The sequence below is a fragment of the Callospermophilus lateralis genome, chromosome 3, assembly GCF_048772815.1.
Source record: "Callospermophilus lateralis isolate mCalLat2 chromosome 3, mCalLat2.hap1, whole genome shotgun sequence".
Taxonomy (NCBI): domain Eukaryota; kingdom Metazoa; phylum Chordata; class Mammalia; order Rodentia; family Sciuridae; genus Callospermophilus; species Callospermophilus lateralis.
Genome location: NC_135307.1, coordinates 11,104,064 through 11,128,116, shown reverse-complemented (window position 1 = coordinate 11,128,116; position 24,053 = coordinate 11,104,064). Strand labels below are relative to the sequence as shown.

Below are 24,053 nucleotides of genomic sequence, written 5' to 3'. Positions count from 1 at the left end.
CTCTCGTTGCTTGGGCCGTCTCTCTGCCTTTTCCTGCCTGCTACATCAGCCCAGCGGCTCTGGATCTCTGCCCCCAGGAAGCCTTCCAGGACTTCTGGGGTGGGAGGTAGAGACCTGGGAACTGTCATTGCTAAATACCTAGCAGGCCCTGGGCACCGTGTAGGTGCTGCCACACATCCTTATGTTCTCCCACCCACTGTTATTATAGAACTTAGGTTCACAGTGGTTAAGTAACTGGACAAAGTCATATAGCAAGTACCCTTGCTGCCTTAGTCTCCCCAGTAGCTCCTCAGCAGAGCCCAAGAGGTTTGAAATTGTCCCAGTTTTGCTGGGCTGCAAGGTGATGTCCCCTGAGCCACCTAGGAGAGCCTGTATGTGGCTCACTGCGGATCACCTAGGAGAGCCTGTATGTGGCTCACTGTGGATCACCTAGGAGAGCCTGTATGTGGCTCACTGCGGATCACCTAGGAGAGTCTGTATGTGGATCACTATTGCCTACCCGATAGCTGAGACCCTCCAAAGCACCCAGAGACCTTCTCCTGGAAGCCTTCACCTCGGAGAGTTCAAGGTCGATCGTTAACAGGCTGGGCAGATTATAATTAGCACATGCCTGCTCCTGCCAGGGCTTCCAGACGCCAGGTTTACGATGTGTCTGTGCGAAGCCGGGGGCGCCCACCTGGGACTGACTTTCATTTGTCTGTTTGAAGGGATGATCCACAGGGGGTGGCTCCCCTGGAGACTTGGGGGTGCCCTCTGAACCCCAGGCCTCAGCACCACGCCAGGCAGCAGGTGCGGGGCAGACAGGTCCCTTGGGAACAGCTTGCTTCAGGGTGTAGACTGCGGTGGCCCTGCTGGCTCCGTGGGGCTGCCCCCTCGCTCCTGGAGGGGCCTGTGTCTGGGGCTGAGCTCCCCGTCAGCCCTGAGGACAGCGCCCACTGCTGGGGCCAGCGCCTGGGAGCTGACCAAGCCCAGTTATCCCCAGTCCTCTGCCTGCCAACCCACTGCACACCAGCCCCGAGGGAGCCTGAGGCCTGTCCCCTGGGTGCTCCCTGAAGCCCCTTGTCACAGCCCTTGGGTGCTTCTCAGACAGCTGTGACTGCGGAGGCACCCACCCAGCTGCAGTAGAGGGACAGTCAGCACATGAGTCCCATCCTCTGTACTCCTGGTGCGTGACACACACAGGCGTGCACACAGTGTCACACACGCACACATGTGGCTTCCCACACCAGGCACCAAGCCCATCTGGCTTCCTAAAACACCGCCCTCCTCACAGACAATGCTGGCTTTGATGGTTTCCTTGAAGGGAAAGAGGCTTTGCACACAAGGCAAATGCCAACGTCCCCAAGTGGACCACGCTAAGCAGTAGGACTGCCACCACCCAGGGGAGGGTGCATTCTTTCAGCCTCCAGAAAAGGGCACCGCATGTGCCGAGCCTGAGTCACCTCCTTCCAAGGAGCCAGAGGCTCGGCCAGTAGTTGGCAGGGGCCTGACTACTGGCCTCCTCCTCTGTGTCTTCAGGGCACACAGGACCTTCTGACACTGTTTACTTGCTTGTTAGGGACGATTCTTGTTCCTCCTAGAATAAAAGTTCCCTCAGAGCCACAACTGTTGCCATCTTATCCTTTACTCCTGTCCCACTGCCTAGAACCATGTCTGTCACACAGGAGGCCTTCAGAGAGGGACAGATGACAGGAGGAGAGAGGGAATCTCTGTCTGACTCCCTTTGTTCCTTCAAGACCCCTTTACAGGGCCTCCAGGTGCCCCACAGAGCAAATATGAAAAGCCGAGGCCCTTCCTGCAGGGCTCAGTCCGCAGGGAAGCAAGGCTGGAGGAGCCCAGGCGGGGGCCAGGGAGGACGGTGCAGAGGGACGAGGGAGGGGCTGTGCATGGGGAGGGATGGCCAAGAGCGGGCGGGTGGGGCCTCAAGCTGGGAAGTGGAGGAGGTGGCCCAGGAGGGGAGGCGGGCCTATGGGAGGGTCAGGCTTGCAGAGGGCAGATGTATGGGCACCAGAGTCACTTGCCCCCCAGTGAGGAGGAAGGGAAGGAGCCATCCTCCGCCTCATTCACTAACAGTCCTTACTCAACACTCTGTGGCCAGGGCAGGCAGGGGTTGACCCAGGACAAGGGTGGCTTCTGCCTTGGGGACACAGAGGGGTCCTGGGAGCAAGGGGCGGGCAAGTCTGAGGGAGCACTGAGGCTCAGCCCAGGCCCTCTCACCATGACCTCACCCCACCATCACTGACCTTGGGGTCACCCACTGGTCCTGGCCTGTTCCATACTATTCAGGTCTTAGTCCCCAAAGTCCTGAGCCCCAGGAAGTCCCTCTACCCTGGGCAACCCAGGGACAGTTGGCCAGTCACCCCCACCACCCACCTTCACGTCCCCTCCCAAGATGCCCGATGCCCCTCCCCACCCCAGGCTCTCAGCCACTCATGGTTCCAGCTCGGAGCTCCCCAGCGTCAGGCCGCCTCTTCCTGGGGAACCGCGGAGACCTGCCCAGGTGGAACAGGACCGAGCGCCCCCTGCTCTAAGCAGCAGTCTTCAGAGGAGGCCGAGCGGAGGAAACGTCTGGCCATCTGCCCCGCAGCTCCCAGGGGTAGGTGCCTCGGCCTCTGACCAGCCTCGCTTTGTCTCTGTCCTCAGAGCCTTATCTCCGGAGGCTTCCACAATCCAAGGACAGCTTCTTCCCAGCCCTCCTTTGTGCATTCAGAGTGAGGCCCATTGTAGGTGCCAAAAAAGCAACTAACGAGGACATTTCCACCTCCATTTCACAGAAAGGAAAATCAAGGTCTGACCCTGCTCAGCAGCTTTCCTCCTGTATTTGTATCATAAGACCCTGAGGATTCCTCCTTCAAAGCACTAGCCCAGAATCCTGCCTTCCAGAACCTTCTGGAACCTTCCCTACTGGCCTTGCAGAGATTCACAAAAACTTAAAGTACCCCCCCCCCAAGACCCATGTTTCCAGACTGGGCCTCTAAACTAGAGCTCAACTTAGGGCTGACGCTCCCCTCAAAGAGGTCCACAGAAACCCCCAGCCTGGCGCCAACCCCAGCTGCTGGAGGTCTGTGAGGCCCCTAAACTGCGCTGCTCTTCCCAAGAGTGTGCGGCCCTCAAGGACTGCCAGGAGAAGAGCTGCCAAAGATTAAAGCCATCCCGTCAGCAAGCTTCCAGGGAAAGCAGACGTCTCCTCCTCCGGCAGGTCCCTGCAAAGGGCGTGGTGTGGAAAGAGCTGGGTCTTGCAAACCAGTATCTGGCGCTGCCACATATCACCAGCTGTGACCTTAGCTCCTCAGCCCTCCTGGGCCTTCTTTTTAAAGTGTCTGCTGCACAGTTTTGGGCGTTCACTTTTGCACACTGCTCTTGAACTCTGTGCAGAGGTGAGGGAGCAAGAGCCAGCCCTCCCTGGGAGCAGGCCATGAGTCTGGGCTGCGCTGAGTCCTACAGGGAGCACGTCACTGTCACCGCAGGTCTTACTATGGCCTCTTTAAAGAACTGATGCTCAGAGAGGCTAAGCCATCTCCCCAGGGTTCCGCAGCCGGTACATGGCAAGACTCCCCTGCTCTTAACCATGAACATTTGGTGAATTAAGAGTAGGTTCGGCTTTCATCAGCAGACACAAAGCGGAGATCTGCTACAGCACTACACTTTTAATAACTGAAATTATTAGTACAGTGATCGGTTCAGACCTGCGAGGCCCCTCTCCACTGCAGAGAGGGCGCTTGGAACTGGGAGCTGCAAACCGCTGCCCACTGTCTTGAGCCAAGATTCATTTTTACATTTTTTTTTTTTAAATGCTGAACAAAATCAGAAGGAGACACCTAAAAGTCATATGAAATTCAGCTCCCAGTGCCCATAATGGAAGTTTTCCTGGAACGGGGGACCTCCCATTCACAACACCACGTGGCTGCATCCTTGCAGGAGAAACGCAAAAATCTTTCCTCTCTGGAAACCTTCCCAGAGCAGCTTGTCAGCCCCTGCCCTAGAAACTCCAGAGGCCGGAGCTCCTTATCAGCTTGGGGAGCCTCCTCTCCCTCAGCCCCACCACCAGCACGACCCTCCTCGAGGCCTGGATCCTAGAAGATTCTACACTGCTTTCCTCAGCAAACCCTGGCGCAATGCCTGATTGCTTCAGAGCAGATGGAGAGGCCACGTTTCCCAACGCTGAGAGTCGCGTCCTCACCAGGGAATGTCCCCTTCTTACAGCTGCTGGGGGCATTTATCATCAAGGTCTCCACACTGTCAGGGCTGTTCTGCTGGGTGCACCCTCCTGTGCCCTCCATCCTGGACCCAAGGATTGGCTTCCACCCTCCTGGGCCGCAGTGTAAATCCCCACATGGGTCAAGAGGCAGCAGGAGCCCACAATCATTCACAACAGAGAGGCCAGTGACCCTGACCCTCCAGTGACCCTCCAGTGGTGGATACCACCAGACATGGCAGGAAAAGTGAGAAGGGGGCCAGGCAAGGGCTGTCCCCACTGAGCTGTCTGATTCCCTTGTGGAGAGGTTAGGCGCTTCCCCACCTGAGAAGTCCAGGCTTGGGGGCCAGCAGGTCTGGGCCTTCCCTAAGACTTGGGGCTTCTCACTGCCCTTCGTGACCTTTCACCCCTGCTCTGATGATGGAGCTGGATGCCCATGGATACTGACGTCCACAGGCTTACACGGCAAGTGTCTCCAAGAAAGAACCTGGGAGATGGACAGGAGCCTTCGGGCTGCCTGTGGTCCACGCAGGGCAGAGCAGGGGGCAGATGCAGCCTAAGAGGGGGAGAATCCAGCTGTGCTGTTCCTGCGGCCAGCCCCGGCCCAGTAGACCCAGAGGGGCACCTTTGTTGTGCCCCAGCCACACCCCCTGCTCCCCATGGCTCTCTGCCAGGGCTGACAGTCCTGGGGCATTTGGTGATCCTATGAGGCAGGAAGCCCAAGGGCAGGGCCCCTCTGATTGGTCAGGGTGATGCACCTGAAAGCCCTTAGATGTCATCTAGCTCCGTCAAGTTTGGGCCACTTGTCTATCATGGTCATGATTTTGGCCACATCCACACGATGTTTTTCTGATTAGTTTTTAAAATTAGACCCATCTAAATTTATTTTTAAAGGAGATTAAAAAAAACAACTCTACCTTTAATAGAAAACCAGGGCCCGGATCAATTGCTGTACATAGAACATCATAAGAAATACATATGAATATGAGCAATGCTTGTTTGTCTGTATCTGGATACCATGGCAGGTTTGTGCCCAAGGCCTGCTCTTTTGTACAGAGAGAGAGATGGGCAAACATTCCGATTGTTAAAAACAGGTTGGCACCTCACTGAGACGTTCTCCTAGGCCGGATCCCGTGGTTCTCAACTATCCCTGTGCATCTGAATCATCTGGGGAGCTTTTAGTAGATAGAGGTAAGTGGCCCCACTGCCCAAGATTTCTAACTCAATTGGTCCCCAGGCGAGCCCAGGTGATTATGAGAACATCCTACAATCAGAGGGATCAAAAGAAAAAGGTAAAAGGAGCAGGGAGATAGAGAGAGGGTGACGGTCATTTTGTCATTCTGTGCCCTGAGTTTATGCCACTAAATTCATCATGTCAGTCATTATTGGCCCCGGTCCCACACTGTCAGAATTCTGGCCAGACCTAAGCCCTACACAGTATGGAGGAGGACCCTGAAGCTCAGGGCTGGGAATTCGACAGCAGTTCCGAGTATCCTGACATTGTCCCCTGACCACCACGGCCACCAAAGTTAATTTTATAAAAGAAAAAGTTGCTTTGGTCTTTTGGGGGTGGCTGGTGCCCTGGGAAGCAATGAGAGAGAGTGGTGTGTGGTCCACACGTGTACTCCTTAGGGGGTGCTGTCTATCCACATGGGTAAGCGCTTGTCTGGGTCAACTCCTGCCCATCGGCCCCCGGGCCTGCCAGGGCACCATCCTGGAGGCCAAGAACACCTGAATCCAGGGCTGATTCACCAGCAGCTGCTCCAGATCCAACTGGCTGCAGGCGCTGGGGCAGGAGCAGGAAGAAGTGCTGGGCACCCTCCAAGTGACCCAGATTACCCACAGTCACCTCCGGAGCTCAGGAGCACCCAGGGGAGTGTCCTGAGAGGCGCCACTGGGGATTTCAGACCTGTTATCTTATTTGGTGTGACCAGCCTGCTGACAGGTAGTTAGCCAGGCCCAGGGAGGGTATGTGACAGCCAGGATCACACTGTGGAACCAGGGTCCCTGCCCAGGTCTGTCTGATTGCACCTGAGGCCGGGAAGCAGAAGGAAACAGACAAAGTACAAAGTCTAGCTGACCTTCGCCTGGGAAGGGGGTGGGGCAAGCGACGCCTTGCTCTGCTGGGTCCCCCGACAGCTAGGCCGAGCCGAGCCTCCAGGGTGGTACAGTCCACAGCACGCCCCACAGACCCCACAGGTGACAGGTGGCGCCCCAACCCTCCCCCACTCCACAGAGAGGGGAGTTGGGGCCTGCAGAGTTAAAGGTCTTTCCAGGCTGGGGACAGTGGCATGCACCTATAGACAGCTATTCGAGAGAGCGAGGCAGGAGGATCACTTGAGCCTATGGGTAAGATAGTCCGAGCACATCTCAAAAATGAAAAATGTTAAAGGATCTTTCCTGATGCCCTGCCAACCCTCTGAGTGTCCCTCTGTGCAGGCCTTTGGCAACTCTGAGGGGACTGTTTAAAGCACCACCTCACCCCCAGACTCCTCCCACAGGGCAGGGACCTGTCCTGGCATCTTCCTCACCTGCGTCCCTCTTGGCCAGCATCAGCCCACTGAAGGAATGCCACTGGCCAGGACATGTGGGTTATAGGGCGGAAGGGCCAGATCCCAGCCCAAACTCGTGCCTTTCTGGCTCCCAAACCGAGTCTGGCTCCAGCGATGGGCAGCATGACTAACCCTCTGCTTCCTGTAGGGGACAAACACCGGAACTCACGGGCCATCCCCTCACCTCCTCAGAGGAGCAGAGCCATGCCCGAGTGCCTGGCCTGGACCCCCACCTCCCGGCGGTTTAACCAACAGGAAAACAGGGACGGGAGAAACCACAAGACCGACCTTTCAAAAAAGCCATTTTCTAAAATTACTTCTGAGCAAAATTGAATTCAAAACTCACAAACAGATAAATAGGGGAATTCTGTGAGCCAGGCCCGCTGGCTGCCCAGGGCTGGAGGAGGGGCGGTTTATGCTGGCAAGCCCCGCTGGTCCACGTGCCACCTACAACCGCCAGCCTGTGGTCACCGTTGCTGTGCAGTTAGATGGAGTCCCCTGGGAGAAGAGGGTGTGGCAGAGGAGACAGGGAGGGGTGCCCAGGGGGCCCTGGCTCTGGCATTCCCAGGCCCCAGCGACAGGGCCACACAGAAGGGGTTTCCTTGGAGGCATGGCCTGGCAATGTAGAGCCACGGGGGAGGCTGAGTCCTAGGTCTGCTGGCCAGCTCAGCCCTGGCACAGGCAGCCAAGGGGCCTGGGGGCCACCTGCCCAATTCAACACCCAGCTGCACGGCTCCCGGAGGGCACTGGAGCTCCAGGATCAATGCCAGAGAATCACCCCTGGACCTGTTGTGGGGACAGGAGAGGAATCTTGGATGCACCCAGCCCATCCGTAAACACAGTGGGTGCCCCTCCCCACCCCCACCCCCAGGTTCTGCCTCCACGGGTTCAATCAGATGCACACAGAAAACATTCAGGGGGGAAATACTGCATCTGTCCTGAATACAAACAGACTTCTAAAAAAATCACTATTCTTTAAACAATATGTTCTAACACTATTTACATAGCACTTTATTGTATTGGGTATTATAAATAATCAGACAGTGATTTAAAGTATACAGGCAGATGTGTGTAGGTCACATGACATCATATTTGACATTAGGGATTTGAGAAGCATGGATTTCGTATCCATGAGGGTGTGTGTGTGTTGGGGGGGCGGGTGTTCCTAGAACCAATCCCTGGAGGGACCACTGAATGGTTGAGTAGCTGCACTGGCTGGGGTTGGGACAGACCAAGTCCCTGCCCTAAGGCATGGTGCTGTAGTAGAAGAGATAAATGACAAGCTCAACTGCAAATCAGTAACTTGCATAATTTCCAATAGTGGCAAGTGCTGGGGACACAAACAACAACCAACAAATGAAACACCAAAAAACCGGGGAGACGGGACGGCAGCCACAAGGGTGGGACCCGTGCCACTGTGTGGGCAGAAAGGTCCCTCTCCAGCAGGACAGTGCGCTCAGCTCTCAAGGGAGAGGGGAGCAGCCACAGGGCCCAAGGGAGGTCCTCCTCAGGCAGAGAGGACGGCTGCGGGGGCAGAGCTCCGGGGAAGATGAGTGAGTGCAGGGCAGCTTCAGGGGACAGGGCCAGCCCCCAGAGCCCAGGAGGCCAGCAAGCTCCCCAGGAGGTCTGTCCCTGACAAGGACCACACAGGGAGATGAGGGGTCTTGACTCCAGGGCTCGCTTTCTTCCTCTGTGTCCTGAGCCTGACTTGGGTCTGCCTCCTCCTGTGGAGCTGAGAGCATCTGCTCCCAGAGTTTTCCAGGGCCCAGTTAAAGGGGAAAGTCTGGTGATTTAATATTAATGGTCGTCATAACCGCTTCCGATTGGGCTGCGAGGACAAATGGGCCGACACAGGCTAGCGGGGAATCAGATTTGAAAACCGTTGGTTAATGGCCACGGCAAAGTGCAAAACAGGAACCAAAACCAGAAAACTGCCAATCCTGTGGAAGCTTCTAGGGGAAGGCGCTGTCTGGCCCAGTGTTGGTGGGGAGGAGCGAGGGAAGGACGTTGGTGGAGACACACGCTTGTGCACAGGCTGAGGTGAGAAAGGTGAGGGTGAGGTTGGGGCTTCAGGGGACCCACAGGCAGCCCGGGGACTTGAGACCGCCTCTTCAGAGCAAGCAAGATATTCAGAATTGCCCGCATAATCTGGCCCCTCCTGGTGTGGGTGGACAGATGCCAGGGGCCAGACTCAGGTCCCCCAGCACCTACTTCCGGGCTATAAAGTGAGAAAACAGCTGGATTTGAAGGAGCCTCGGAGACCTAACTTCAGCCTTCCAATTTCTAGAGCAGGAACTTGAGAGCGGCCCAGGTGAAGGTCAGGTGCCTCTCCTCCCATCAGGAAAGAGTCCACCCCAGTGAGTCAGGCTGCTGCGTTACTGCAGCAAGTGTCACTTGGGAGGGGCTCAGCCCTTTCCACGTTTCAACTAAAACTCTCAGCTTCATTAGAGTCCAGCCACCCTCGACTTGGTGATGACCAAGTGGCCTGAGCCAAAACCAGCCTCCACTTTCAGCGCCAGCCGGGATGTCACACCAACACTTACAAAAGGGACCAGGGGAAGGTATAAGGGGAAGAGCACTGGCCTGGGAGTCACAGGGTCTCGTCTGCACCCTGAGGCACTGGCAAGACACCCGGTGGGTCAGGTCTGCTGCGGAGACTGTAGAGGTGTAGGCTCAGACAAGGTCTCTCTGAGGGCCATTGTCACTCTCCACTGCAGCGTCCACCTTTAGATGCAGGCTGAGCATGCCTAATCTGCAAATCTGTAATCTTCCAAAATTCAAAATTTTATGAGCACTGATGTTAAGCTACAAATGAAAAATTCCACACCTGACCCTCTGTGATGGTTGCAGCCAGGACGGACACACAGAAAGCGTTGAATAGAATTACCTGCAGCCTCCATGTACGAGGTGTCTAGGAAACACAGTGACTTTCCCGTTTAGGCTCAGGTCCTGTCCAACTACCTCACTACTGCATGCATCCTACTCCCCAATCTGAAAAAAACCCAAATCCAAAACACTTCTGGTCCCAAACATTTTGGATATGGGATACTCCACCTGTCCTTGAACACCCACACACCATCACTCTGGGCTCATAAATTAAAGATTTGTTTCCAAGTCTCCAAAAGCTACCTCACCCTTACCTTTGATTACAGATGGAACACACCTGTAATCCCAGTGACTCAGGAGACTTAGGCAAGAGGATGGCAAGTTCAAAGCCAGCCTCTGCAACTTAGGGAGGTCCTAAGCAACTTAGTGAGACCCTGTCTCAAAAGGAAAAACATTGCATGCACCCTGTAGCTCTTCTCTGATTTTTTAAAATTAAAATGATGAAATTAACCAAGCCTGGTGGTGCACACCTATACTCCCAGCAGCTTTGAAGTCTCAGACAGAAGGATAGCAAGTTTGAAGCCAGCCTCAGCAACTTAGGGAGGCCCTCAACAACTTAGGAGACTGGGTCTCAAAATAAAAAATAAAATTAAATCAAAAAGCTGGGGATGCGGCTCGGGGTAAAATATCCCTGGGTTCAATGCCAGTACCAAAAAAAAAAAAAAAAAAAGATGCAATCAGTTTACCCTCAGGTATGCCACCCATCTATCTCCACCTGCCCTTGAGAGGAGCCTGGTGACCCGGGAATCACACTGGTGTGGTAGGTGGTGTCTGCATGAGAGTCATCCACAGGTGTGGCCAACCAGAGCGAGCTGTCCTCCCGACTGATATGCCCCTGTTGACCTTGGCCGGAACACTACACTTGGTTGTTAAACCAGCAGCCTGGTCCATGTGACCTGGGGCTCCTCCCAGCTCAAACATTACAGTGTTTTATGATTCAGAAGAATAAATCATTAGGCCAGGACTTTAAAAAACATCCTGTTGATGATCGGAGGTCGTGGGCTGTGGGGGTCATCCTCTTGAATGGGTTCTGAACGGGGAGATGGTGCTCCCGATGAAGGGAACACGTGTCATCCAACACATAGGTGTGTATTTTCAAAATCCAGCCAGATCAACATTTGAGTATAATGAACAAGCTTGATTTTCTATGAGAATTTTTGAAAATGTCCCATATTATCTTTCAATTTTACATGTTTTATGTGACATTTGAGATGCATAATGGAATATGTATGTGCATCTCCTGATTGTGATTGATGAAGCCCAGAACTACTTAACAATAACCCTGACGAATCCTGCACTGGACGAAGAACAGATCTCACCGAGCTTGCCACAGGTGTCCCTATCCTTCACCAGGACAGACACGCTGATTTTACATTAAACATTCCCTTACCTTTTGCATTTATAAACTGCTTACATTTGTAAAACAGAATCTCTGTAGGAATGATATATGCACTTAACAAATGATACAAAAGTGACTTCCCTGGTCACAGCCACCACCTTCCCAATCCAATCCTCTCATTCCTCCCCTCACCCCCTGGTGATATTGGACTTTTATTTAAGGTAGTCTCGCTTTTGCTTTTTGTCATCCCTAACTTCTCATTGTGATGAGTCACAGGAGAGGTACAGAGGGCATGTGTGTGGTGTGACTACACGCTTGTGGAACGCACATGAACAGAAATACCACCAAAGAGCCGGGTGTGGTGGCTCACACCTGTAATTCCAGCAGCTCGGGAGGAGGCTGAGGCAGGAGGATTGAGAGTTCAAACCCAGCCTCAGCAACTTAGTGAGCCCTAAACAACTCAGTGAGACCGTGTCTCTGAATAAAATACAAAAAAGGGCTGGAGATGTGGCTCAGTGGATAAGCACCCCTGAGTTCAACCTGGTACTGAAAAAAAAAAATCACCAAAGGAATCTACAAGCAGAGCTTAGAGACTTCTTTACTTACAAGTCTTCTTGAGAGAGCTGCCCTTGCAGAACGTGCTTGATAGTCACCCAGACAACTCAGTGCCATGGGTATGGCCATTCCAGGTTTTCAATCTCTGCTGGGACTTTCAAAGCCTTAAAGGGTTCTCTATGCCGAAGCCACAACCAGGAAATCAGGCATGGTGTGATCCAGGCTATTACCATTACCGTGGGAGGGTTGGTTGTACTAGAAGCCACAGCTTCTATCCTGCGTCTGCACCACCATGCAGGGCACTCTGCTGCCTGATGTCTCATCATCCTCTTAGCAATCCTCAGAGTGTGTGTCACTACTTTAGAGAGGACAACAGCAAGGACTTGTCCCATCTGCTACCTGGCTGCTCAGTCGCAGGCGTCCTCACTGAGTCCGGAGGCTGAGGTTCCTTGGGGTGGGAAGGTGGGAGGCTGGGAGACACCCCCCAGACTTTTGCTGTAGTTGTGTTCTGGTGATTATCCCTACTAATGAGTTATGTCCCCAGTCCTCTTTATTTTTATTTATTTATTTATTTTGACGGGGTCTCTCTACGTTGCCCAGGCTGCCCTCAAACTTGGCATCCTCCTGCCTCAGCCCCCTGAGTGTGCCATCAGAGGTGTGGGCCACCACACTTGGGCTACTTTCCTGACGTCTATCTTTTCCTCCTGACATCCTGTCTTGGTTCCCCAAAGCTTACAGGTGTCTCAGGTGGGGGAAATGTTCAGAATTCATTTCCCCTTTTCTCCAGCAATGACTTGGGGTCCTGCCTGGTTAGTACCTCCTGTCCCAGTGATTCACATTCAACAATGTCTTCACATTATCTAAGAGAGGCTCGTGATAGGATGAAGAGTGTCAAGTCAAAGGCCCTGAGTTCAAATCCTGGCCCCGCCGCTCGGTGCCACTGAATATTCTCTAACAATGGGCCAGGGGTGGCAGCCTGGTCTACTTCCAGGATCACAGGACATGGGGGATGAGAAATGCTTCCTGAGACCCACAGACGCATCCAAATCCCTCTGGAGTCCCCTCTCCAGTCTCTCTTCCTCTGGAGACCAGCTTTCAGTGTTGGAGGACCCTGAGGGAGGGGACCCAGGACCACCCCCATTTAACAGACAAGGAGAAATCCATCAGAGCAGAGAGGAGCCCAGATACCCTGACCAGAGCCCAACCCCCTCCCTGTGACAGCCGTTGCCTGTGCTGGGTCTGCCTGGTACCCGACGGAGGTTCTAGGCTGGGCTGTATGTGGGGGAGGACACTGGCTCTGAAAGTTGGAACAGTGTTCCAAGGTCACCGAGCTGGGAAATGGTCAAGGCAGGACTGGCCCTGATAATCTGACTGGGCTGTCTCATTCCCAGCAGCTGGAAACACAGCCCGGACTGCCCTCTGGGCTCCCAGGCCCCTGGGGTCCTTCAGATGTCATGCTGGGCCTCGCAGAGCAGCCAGGATCCCCCGCTGCCCCAGCCCCAGGTTTCTGCATCATAAGGCAAAGGTGGCCCCAGGCATGGCCAGGTCCACAGCTGCCTGAGACAGGGAGAGGGTCAGGCTGGAGGCTAGTTCTCATGGAGACAGAGGAAACGCAAACACACCCTGGGGGGCCCTGCAGTGTCAGGTGCCAGCCGGCTCCAGAGGCAGACCCTGAGCCTGGATTCTCCTGGTTCCCTTCAGTGCCACCAGTCAATCCTCAGGATGCCCAGCAAGGCAAGAGTTCCAGAAATAAGGCTCCCAGCCCACTGCCTGACCCGCCACCCCCAGAGGGGCCTCTCTGGTAGAAAACAAGGGCTGAGGCCAGCAGGCTTGGCACAGCTGTGACTGTCGGCAGGCCCAGTGTCCTGCCTGAGGAATGCGCAAGCCCACATGTGCTGGAGTGTCCCGCTAGGGCACAGTGAACAGGAAACGGAGCAAAACAGCCTGATGGCACAGATGCACCCCTCCTGACTCCCCGCTCACTCCTCACCCCTGTGAGCTCTTGGCTGTGCAGGAGGCAAGGCCCAGCCTTTCAAGACGGCCAGGTCCTATCCCAGGCTGTGTGACTTCCAGTAAATCACTCTCCTTCTCTGGGCCTGTTTCCTCTTGGTGGATGAAGGAGGCTGTCAGCCAAGCTCAAGTCACTTTCCCCACCACCTCACTCAGGTGGGGTGGGACATGCCCCCTCAACATATAGCAGCCCTCAGCTAAAGGAGACTCCTCATTTCTAAAAGGACCTTAACTTTACAGAGTTGAAAGAAGACACCAAGGATCTGGGAAAGGGTCCCAGGCCTGCCTTAGGTCACAGCTTCAGGACTAGGGTGATAAAATGACAGTAGTCATTATCACCCACCCCAAACTGGATGCCCCTGGCTTCCAATTTTAAAGCAGAGGTCAGGTGGGCCACCAAGGACGCTGCTCTGGGTGGACGACCAAATCAATTCGTCAGGGGTCCAGATCTGAGGGCCCCGAGGGAAATCAACATCCACCTGAAGCTCCCTCAAGTCCTGCAGGCGATCTTTGGCCTTGCTACTCTGACCTTAGAGAGGTGGGAAGGAGGCTCAGGAAGGCTGAGCCACTTGCCTAAGGCTTCACAGCAAAGAGGTGTGTGAAGGAAAACCAGCCCGCGGGTGGGACTCCCCCTCCGCACCGCCCCCTTGGCGTTCAGGCTCTACCCCGCGAGCTGAGTCGCCAGAAGCGGGTACCCCAGCTCGTGTTTACTGCCAATGCCAGGGACGCGCTGCTGAGCCGCGGTGACAGGTCCGCTGGCCCTAGGAGTGGCGGAGCCGAGACGCGAGGAGGCGCCGGGCCCTGGGGACGCGCGGCGCGGGTCGTCGGGGCTTCCTGGGGCCGAAGCCCAGGAGTGGAGAGGGAGGCAGGGGACTCCGCAGCCGCCGGGACCGCACGGTTTAAACTGGAAACCCCGCCCGCCCGCAGCTGTCACCGCGGGCCTCCGCCCCCGCGCCGGCGCGCCTCCCCGGGTCCCGGACTTCGGGGACGCGATCCCGGGAGCCGCGCCAGGGACCGGCTGGGGGCTGAGCCCGACCCTCCCCGCCCCGCGCCACTTACCGGGCTGGAGCGAGCAGGAGCGGCGCGGCGGGCAGCTGGGCCACCTCCTCCCTGCAGCCTGCGTCCTGGGCGGCTCCGGGGCGGGGCGGGGCGGGGCGGGGCCCGGACACCGCGACCGCCCCGCCCGCCGGGACCCGCCACCCGCGAGCCCAGGGGACACGCCCAGCGCGGCGCGCACTCTGCGCCCAGCCCAGCCGGCCGGCTCGCCGCTCCCGGTCGCAGACCCAGGGCAGGGAACACCGTCCACGTGGACCTAGAGTGGCGCCCAGGTCCCGGTCCCCCCCGCCCCCGGCCGGGGCTCGTTCTAGGGTGTGGGGCGGGCCGCCTTCCCCGGGAAAGTGGGCCCTGGGGAGGGGGTTCCTGGCGCGGCCAGGCCGGGGGAGGAATTCGGGGGCGGCAGGTTTTGCTGTCACTGAGCCCGGCCCGGGGGACGGTCAGGGGCATCCCGCCCGGAGGCGCGAAATTCAAGGAGGAAGTGACACCGCCCTCCAGTCTGACGCGGGAGGGGGCAACGCCCCTGGTCCCACCCCGCAGTCCCCGAGCCACGGGAATGTGAATCCCACCCACAGTGCGAACCTCCCCCGGATCCGGGGTCCAGAACGAGCCTCCCTCCTCCCTCGTCCCCTCCTCCGCCCGCCCCAGCTCCGCGGGCAGACGCGTCCTCCAGCCTTCCCCGGCTCCAGCGACTGGGTCCCCCAACTGGGCATCCGAACGCGGAAACCTTCCCGCGTCGGCCTCGCCGCTCGACAGCAGTTTGGCCCCGGGCTTGGCCCCCGCACCGCCCCGCCTCCGCTGCTGTCCCCGACGCTCCCGCCCAGCCAACCGCACTTTGAACAGACCGGGGACTCCGGCCCCCATCTTCTGCCAAGAAATCACAGATTTGCAAGATGGGTCCCGCCTCCTCTGGACGGGATGAGAGCGCCAGTCGGTGGCTGGCCCGCTCCAGAGATGAGGAGGAGGCCGGAGGAGTTGACTGGCCCAAGTCCAAAGCTTCCAGGAGGTGTTTGTTTTGTTTTAAGCAGCGCTGGCAGAATAAATCAATGTAAAAGTTAGCGTTCTACGAGATTAAATTGTCAGACAGGCCCGGATAGTAATGAAGCATGTGTCTTTTCTGGATTAAGGGAGAGGTAGAGGAATTAGCCAAAACCCGGTTTTAACACCTCGATGGACCCAGCCTGAACTGGAATGCAAGGCGTCAGGTGTACCTGGAGCCAGATCCCACTTATTAAGCCATAATTATTTTAAGCATCAGGTGAAGATGCGAACAAAGGGCCTCTCCTGTCCTGAGTCTGACTGGTTCCATTATCACTCTGACTCCATCAGAGGTGATGGCCCAGGCCCTGCGGTTACCACAACCTACTGAAGGCGTGGGCAGTAATGAGTGAGTCTTGCAATCCTTGCATTTGGATAATGCTCTTTGCTAGTTGGAAAGCTTTTAATGTAGTGTATGTTCAGATATGTAACAACAGATTCTACTATTACCTATCATTATAATGTACTAATAAAAATAGAGAGGGCTTTGAATGCATCTCCTTGTTAAATCCTGCAAAGATCTCCAGGTAGTTAGGCAAAGTTTAATTGGTTTTATCTTAGAGGGAAACCAAGGCACGGAGAGGTCAGGTGACTTGCACAAGGACAGAGCTGGCCCTGCCAATGCCTCTGGAGGGTGGAGAATCCACTAGGGAAGTCATGGTCCTGCAGTGCCAGATGGTTTGGTGCAGGAGGGAGTTAGGAGCTCAGATTCTGTACCAAATTGCCCCAATTTGCAATGTTGGCTGATTACTCATCCTTGGTTTCCTCTTCTGTAAAAAGGATCTAAAACAAGAACCTATCTGGTATGGTTCTGTGTCTGGTATGTGAGACCTGCCTCGTGGGCGCTGTGGCATTATGGTTCTGGGCAGGTCTGATACTACAGTCTCTGCATACAGCCATTTAGTCTTTCTTCAGGTGTCTCCTGGGGTTGACTCTGTGCCAGTCTCTGGGGATTCAGAGAGGAATGAGACATAGATTACTATTCCCAGGGAAGTCAACGTGCAAAAGTGCTGTGTCCCAGACAGAGTGGCAGGGTACACAGTGCCAACAGTCCCTTTCACAGCTAAGGTGACACGGAGCACCCGATTCAGAGCAGTGGGGAGACTCAGATTTCAGGCCTAGCTTTTGCTGTTGCTTAATTGAGTGAATCTTGGCCAGCCGTGTAACCTCTTGGATCACTGGGTTTATTATCTGTTAGAGGGGATAGCAGTACTATTTCAGAGGTGAAAAAAATACATATGTGATAAAATATTTTACAAACTACAAAATACTCTGCAGATGTCAGTGGTGTGATTGTTGTTGGAGTTAATGTAATCTTTGCAGGGCTGGATGTTTTTCAGGACCCTCTCCTGTTGCTTTTCATAAGCCTGATATAAACATTGAAAACTGGTCTTGCTTTCTTCCCCTCCCCCACCCCACTCCTGGAGATTGAATCCAGGGGTGCTCTACCTCTGAGCCACACCCCCATACCTTTTTTAACTTTTTATTTCGAGACAGGATCTCTTTAAATTGCCAAGATTAGCCCCAAACTTGCAATCCTCCTGCCTCAGCCTCCCATATCACTGGAATTACAGGAGTGTGCCATCGTACCTGCTGTGGCTCAATTATTATCATTTTTGTGGTGCTGAGGATGGAACCCTGGACCTAAGCATGCTAAGCACGTGTTTCTACCATTGAGCTGCACCCCCAGCCCACGATCTTATTTTTTATTCAGTGGTGGATTTTTTTTTCATTTTAAAGTGAATCATATAGAAGGAACAAAAATTGAGTAAGCAACACAAGAGCAGAGGGACGTGGCGGCTAGGAGGCTGCGATGCGTCCTTCATCTTCAGCATTTACTGCCGCTGCAGGAAGGAGTGAAAATAGAAACCTATTTGGAAAGAGAATTCTGGCAAAGGCCCTGGGGGAGAGCCCCTCTGTCATCTCTGGAATCGAGCACAGGAAACCCCACCCGCCCGCGGCCTCCCTTTCAGAGGCAGCCTGGAGAGGGAACCACAAGAAGCACGTTAAAATTATGCCTTTCGGAAATTCTGACTCACTTGGCAGCAGGGGCTGTTTGTGCAACGTACAAAAAGTGAGGTTTTCGCGGCTGTGCAGCCCACATCTCCACCATTTGCAGGGCAGCTGGACCCGTTTAATAAGCTGGGGGAGTACCTGGGCCTGTGTCACCCTGGCAGTTGGTTACCCGGATTCACCAGCACTCAGTACAGTTCTCTTTTTGTAAGTGTGGTTTTTAGTTGTGTATGTGTTCAGTCTCCGCAGAAAGATTGAGAGAAGAACTGGACTGGGTTTTCTAAATTAGTGAGAAAACCCAGGGGTGAGGAGTGGTCTCAGCACCAAGCTTGGGAGATGGAGCAACTACGGATGTACCTCTAGCTACGGGGATTGTGCTACTTTTATAAACCCCCTCATGGCATGGATGGGTCAACCAAGGCCAGAGGGCCGGCAGGAGGGGCACTGTCAGGGTCCCAGATGGCAACTGGTATTCTGGACATTGGTGATATCATCTCTCTTCCAACTTCCTGTTCTTGGTAGATTAAATACTGGCTCTTAGCTAAACACCGGAGTAGAGCCCATATTGGGATGCTCATTTCTGGGGCACCCATCAGAGAAGACCTGCCTGGGTGTGGAAAGGGTCCTCTCTCAGCTCTGGTCTCAGATCCTTCTTTTCTTTCTTTCCAGTTTGCCAGCTCTCTAAAGTCAGTCTGTCCCTTCCCACTGGGGTCTTGCCTCATGCTTCTCAGGGGAAGATCCACCCCCTGGTTGTCTTTCCCATGGGCGATGGAGGGGGGCACCCCTGTGGGGAGTGAGGAGTGGTCTCAGCACCACCAAGCGTGGGGGCTGGAGCAGCTGGGGATGTTCCTGCAGCTACACGGAACTGTGCTGCTATAAAATAAAAACATGACATAGGAAGCCTGGGCTGGATTGTAGGATGTCTGGCTTCTAGCTCTTACTAGTGCAGTTAATAAGCTGTGTCATTTCAGGTCACTTCTGAGTTTCCGAATCTGTGAAATGAAAGATATGGAAAAGGGGCTGGGGATGTGGCTCAAGCGGTAGCGCGCTCGCCTGGCATGCGTGCAGCCCGGGTTCAATCCTCAGCACCACATACAGACAAAGATGTTGTGTCCGCCAAATACTAAAAAATAAATATTAAAATTCTCTCTCTCTCCCCCAATCTCTCACTCTTTCTTTAAAAAAAAAAAAAAAAAAGAAAGATATGGAAAAGACCATCTCTAAGTTGTTCATCCAACTTAAAAAATATGAGAATTCCCTTTATCTTTTCGTTTCTTTTCTTTTCTTTTTTCTTTTGTGGTAGTGATAATGAACCCAGGGCACTCTACCACCAAGCCAGTCCCCAGCCCTTTTTAGTTTTTATTCTGAGACACAGTCTCTCTAAGTTGTCCAGTCTGGCCTCAAACTTGTGATTCTCCTGCCTCAGTCTCCCAAGTTGCTGGGATTACAGGCATGTGTCACCAGGAAAGAATCTTGACTGTATTAGATGTTAAATGTCATGTAACAGAATAAACATTCTATCAGCATGCTCCAAGGGATAAGCACCAATAGAAACAAGAGTATTATAGTACAATTGATAAACTTTTTTTCTGAAAAAAAAGAAATCCTTCTAGAAGGGGCCGGCTATGCCTCTCCCATCAGTGGGCAACCCTCTCCACTCCTGCTGCATCTGTGGGGACTATTTTAAGGGTGTGTGTTTTAAATTAAAGGTTTTATTTTGAGATAATTATAAATTCACATTTGGTTACAAGAAGTGACACAGTTTCCCTCATGGCAGAGTTGTGTTCCAATGTCATATAAGGAAACTGACCCCCGCACCATGAAGGCACAAGCTGTGTCCACCACCACGGGAGCCCCTGTGCCTAGCCCATCCTTAATCCTGGGCCAACACTAGTGTGTTTTCATTTCCCTAATTTGGTCATTTAAAGACGTATATGGAACCATATGGAACGTGACCTTTGGGGATTGGCTCTTTTCACTTGGTGTGGTTCTCTGAGGTCCATCCAGGTGCTGGCTGTGCTGAGAGGTCACCCCTCTTGCTTGCTGAGTCCAGTTCCCAGGTGAGGGTTTTGCACAACTTCTGCAACCATTGCCTCATTGAAGGACGTCCTGGTTTCCAGTTTGGGGATATTCTGTTTAAAGCTGCTGTGAGCATTTTGTACACAGTCTTCTCACATTAGGTTATTAGTTATCCCCATGCGCAATCCCATACCACCTGAGTTTCTCTACTTATTCTTAGGAGGACACACTCCAAGGATGTTTGAGTGTCAGTAACTGCCCGGGACTAGGCTGTTTGTTGTGCAAATCCAACCAAAGTAAATTGCATGGTTCCTGCCATTGAGGATTTAGGGTCCTTGGGGATGCTACATTCAGACACAGAGAACATTGACATAACAGCATTGTATGTCATCCTATGCTAGACTGCATAGTACAGAGTCAACTTGTAAGAAGGATCCAGAGGCAGTAGAACATTGAAGGCTTGAGTATTTGGGGAAGGCCTTCTGGAGACAATGGGTTGTGAGCTACTTTTGAATGATGGAGAATAATAAGCTATAACATAAAAGGCTTGCCATACCGGCACAGTTTTAAGACTTTTTCATTACTACCCTTCCTGTAGCTACTATTATCATCCTGATTTACAAACCAAAGAATAGAGAAAGTGATCACTTGTCCAAGCTCACACAGTGATCACATGACTCATTTGAAGTACACTCCAATTCTGTCCATCTGATAGCAATAGGGGAGGATTATATTCTGGTTGTGACTAAATTCCAGTCTGTTTCTTAGGCTCTATGTTCACACAAAACTCTGTTGTACCCAAAATGTTAATCAGTTTGTTTCAGGTCAAGGTTATGGATGAGAAGTTAAAGTAACTTTGCTCAGAAGCAGCACCAGTTTTGGCAATTGGGGGGTAGTCTCTGTGTGAGGTATCAGTTGCTGGAGGGAGAGTACCAGTCTGGGTGCGTGTGCGCGCGCACGCGCGCGCCAGGGACTGCAGCCTCCATCATGCTGATTATCTGCACATGCAGCCAGGAAACAGCATTGGCAGCTGTTGGCATAGAACACACTGGGCTCTAAGCCCATTTCAGAGAAGAAGTGTGGTTTTGAATTCTCAGAATCACAGCATCCCGGGGAGTCGCCTCCAAGCTTAGCTCTTTCTTGGTTGCTAAACACACAGGACTGCGACTTCTCTACAGTTAGTATTGGGGGCTGCTGGCCCTTGGCGCCTCATCCTCTGGTTTAAACAACGGTGGGCCCTGAAGCTGGGTTGCTTGTCAGTTTTTGTTCTGAAATCAAAATGTTGGTGTTTGCATCCTGGAGTGGTTGGCAGAGCCAAAAGCACCTTTCCTGAAAGTCTCTCGGCTTGATCCCCAGGCAGCAGAGTGGCTCTGAGCGACCTTGCCCCAGTCCACAGAAGGGAGCCAGTTCTCTGCCTCCCCTGTGGGAGCCGCCCCGAGAGTCACATAGGATACCAACAGCCAAAACATGCTGCGCACTTGAGGATCTGTGCCCGCGTGTGCTGACAAAACTCCACGGCAGAGACCAGCTCAGGGTGAGGCTGAGTGAGAGGACTTCCCCTGCAGAGAAAGGGGACTCTGCATTATCTTGTTCCCTGGAGACTTGTTTTTGAAAGTTGCTGACGCTGTCTCTCCTGGCTTCTGATGGGCGTGGCTGTTCTGAGCATGTGATAATCCTAGAAGCTGTGTGATAGGCAGGCGCCCAGGAAGCTGGGGGAGGCTTCTGAGCCAGGCCTGGTAGGCATGAAGGGGTGGTAGGAGCCATGCAGGCCGTCCCCAGACAAGCAGGTGGTGCTCTGCTCCTGGGTTCAATCCCCTGCACCAGGGGATTGAAGCCAAGCGGGGGCTTGTAAATGCCACACTGGGCCAGGTGTCTGTATGAAACCTGTTGCTCTTGACGACAATTGTTGGTGGGCCAGGACACTTTCCTAACAGAGAAGGCAGAGTGTCACTGCCATAGCCTGATTCCCCAAAGCCTTCGAATTTTGCTGAAGATGGCTGACAATTAACATGTAGAGAAATGCTTTCCGAATGGGTCACCGCAAATCCCCCAAATGCGATAGCCACAGCCCTGGCCCAAGATTTTAAAGAACATTAATCTGAAATTTCCTCTTTGTGGGTGTAGAGTTGGTGTACAGAGCAAAAGAGCAAGTGTTACTAAAGGCATGTCCTGGATCCCCAACTACCTACGTTCAGCAGACAGAAGCACCCCCACAATAGGCAGAAGAGAGCTGGGCAATCTCCTTCTGGTGTCCCGGGGCACTGCAAGGTCTCTGCCAGCACCATGTCCTTGGGTCCAGGTCCCGAGCTGTGCACTCAAGGCAATGTCATCAGTCGACTGGGAATGTTGGCTTGTTTGTCACTGAGCCGTCTTGGGCAAAATGACTGGGCCCACTCCGCTCAGTTTGCAAACTAAACAATGGTGAACACGAGGGCCCACAGCCAGACACAACTCGGTCAGAAGACACTTGGCAAATTCTCTGGCCAGCTCCTTTATATCCCAGAGTCCCTCAGTGAAGGGCTTGAGGTCAGGACACATCCAACTGCTATAGCCCACAGCCCTGTGTGCCTCATGGCCAGATCCAGGCGGCCTGGGTGTCCCCACCTGGCCCATCTGTGGCTCTGATGTCACTCCCTCTTTCCATAAAGCACTTCCTCCTCCTGTTCCTCTGCCTGGCTCCTTGTCAGAGTTGGTGACCTGTCCTTCCCCATCTGCATATGCCCCTGGGCTTCTTCTGTCTCCTTGTATCTCTCCTTTCCCACCCAAATCTCTCTTATCAATAGATCCCACCTGTAGAGCCAATCTTCAGAATCATCTCCATTTTTCAGAGAAAATCAGAGGGCTTAGATGTCCTGGGGACCATGAGTGGGCGTGTCCAGAAGCAACCTGAGATCTTACTTTCACCTTGCTCAGCTTTCCCTCCTCCACAAGGAGAGTCACCAGAGACTGAGCAGATACCAGTCCCCTTCCCACAATCAGCCAAACACTGTCAATCCTGCCTTCGGAGGTCAGCTCTGTTAGCATTGGTGCCTTCTCCACCACCAAGACCTGGATGGTTCAGTTTTACAAGCCTCCCGGCTGGTCTTCCTCTATGGGTTCAGCCACCTCCAGTCACCTTAACACTCCTGCCAGCTGGTCTCCCAGCTCCGCAGCCCCCAGGCTTTCTGGGCTTCTCTCACCCAAAAGAAGAGATCTTGAGGCCCTCAGCATCTGAGCTCACCTCTTTCTAAAGGATCCACTTAGTGTTCCCGTGGAGTACACCGTGGCCTCTGCCTCCTTTTCCTGATTGCTTCCTCTTCCTGGAACACGCTCCCCTCTACAGGGAAGCTCTCTACCCACTTCCAAGACTCAGTCCAAGTGCCACCCACTCTCCTGAGTTGTGTCCAGGTCCCGAGGCACTGACTGGCTGTACTCAGAGCCTGCCCCTGCACCTCCTTTCCATCCCTAGTGATTTGGATCTGTCCCCACCACAAATCTGTGAGGTCCTGGAGATTTGGAGTTTTCTCATTCCACTCTGGCTAGCATGGTAGCACTCATGGAGCTGTTTTCTTTATTTATATATTTATTTTTTGGTGCAGGGGATTGAACCCAGGATCTTGTAAGCATATACTCTATTACTGAGCTACTACTAACCCATGCATTTCTTCTCATTCCATGTCATCTGGGGTCAACACACTAGATTAGCATTTTTGTTTTCCATAGTTTTAGTCACCTATAGTCAACCAAGTTCCAAAATGATTACACGGGAATTTCCTGAAATAAATTCATAAATTTTAAATTGAACTCCAGTCTTAGCCATGTGTTGAGATCTCATGCCACTGCACTCTGACCTGCCTGGAAAGTGAATCCTCATTTCCAGTGTGTCCACGCTGTATATGCTACTTGTCCACTAGTCACTTAATAGCCTTCTCAGTTATCAGAGCTTCTGCTGTGTATCTCAATGCTTATGTTCAGTTCACCTTCATCTGACTTCACAATGGCCTCAAAGCACAAGAGTGACACTGGCAGTTCAGATACATTGAAGAGAAGTGGTAAAGTGTTTCCTTTAAGTGAAAAGGTAAGAGTACAGTAAGATATTTTGAGAGACTGCATTCACATAACTTTTATTACAGTATATTATTATAATCATTCTATTTCATTATTATTTTTATTAATCTCTTATTATCGCTAACTTATAAATTAAACTTTATCATATGTCTGTATATATAGGAAAGAATAGCATATGTAGGGTTCAGTACTATCTCTAATTTCCAGCAATTGCAGATCTTAGAAGATATCTCCCGAAGATGTATGAGTTTCATGCAACTTGGGACTTGCTGAGACACCGTCCTGTATTGCTGTCCTTGTCCCATGTTCTTCATTCAAGAATTGTGGATTGAGGGTGCCAGGGAGA

The 24,053-nt window shown here is 53.2% G+C and overlaps 1 protein-coding gene across 1 annotated transcript in view; it reads right to left on the bottom strand.

The window, feature by feature from the left end:
• The window catches only part of Syne3 (spectrin repeat containing nuclear envelope family member 3), an 89,110-nt gene extending 74,454 nt beyond the window's left edge, over nt 1–14,656 (bottom strand). Inside the window, exon 1 of the mRNA XM_076849695.2 lies at nt 14,597–14,656. The gene's annotated coding sequence lies outside the window, so the exon portion shown is untranslated. The remainder of the gene's footprint in view (nt 1–14,596) is intronic.
• Nucleotides 14,657–24,053: the final 9,397 nt, after the last annotated feature.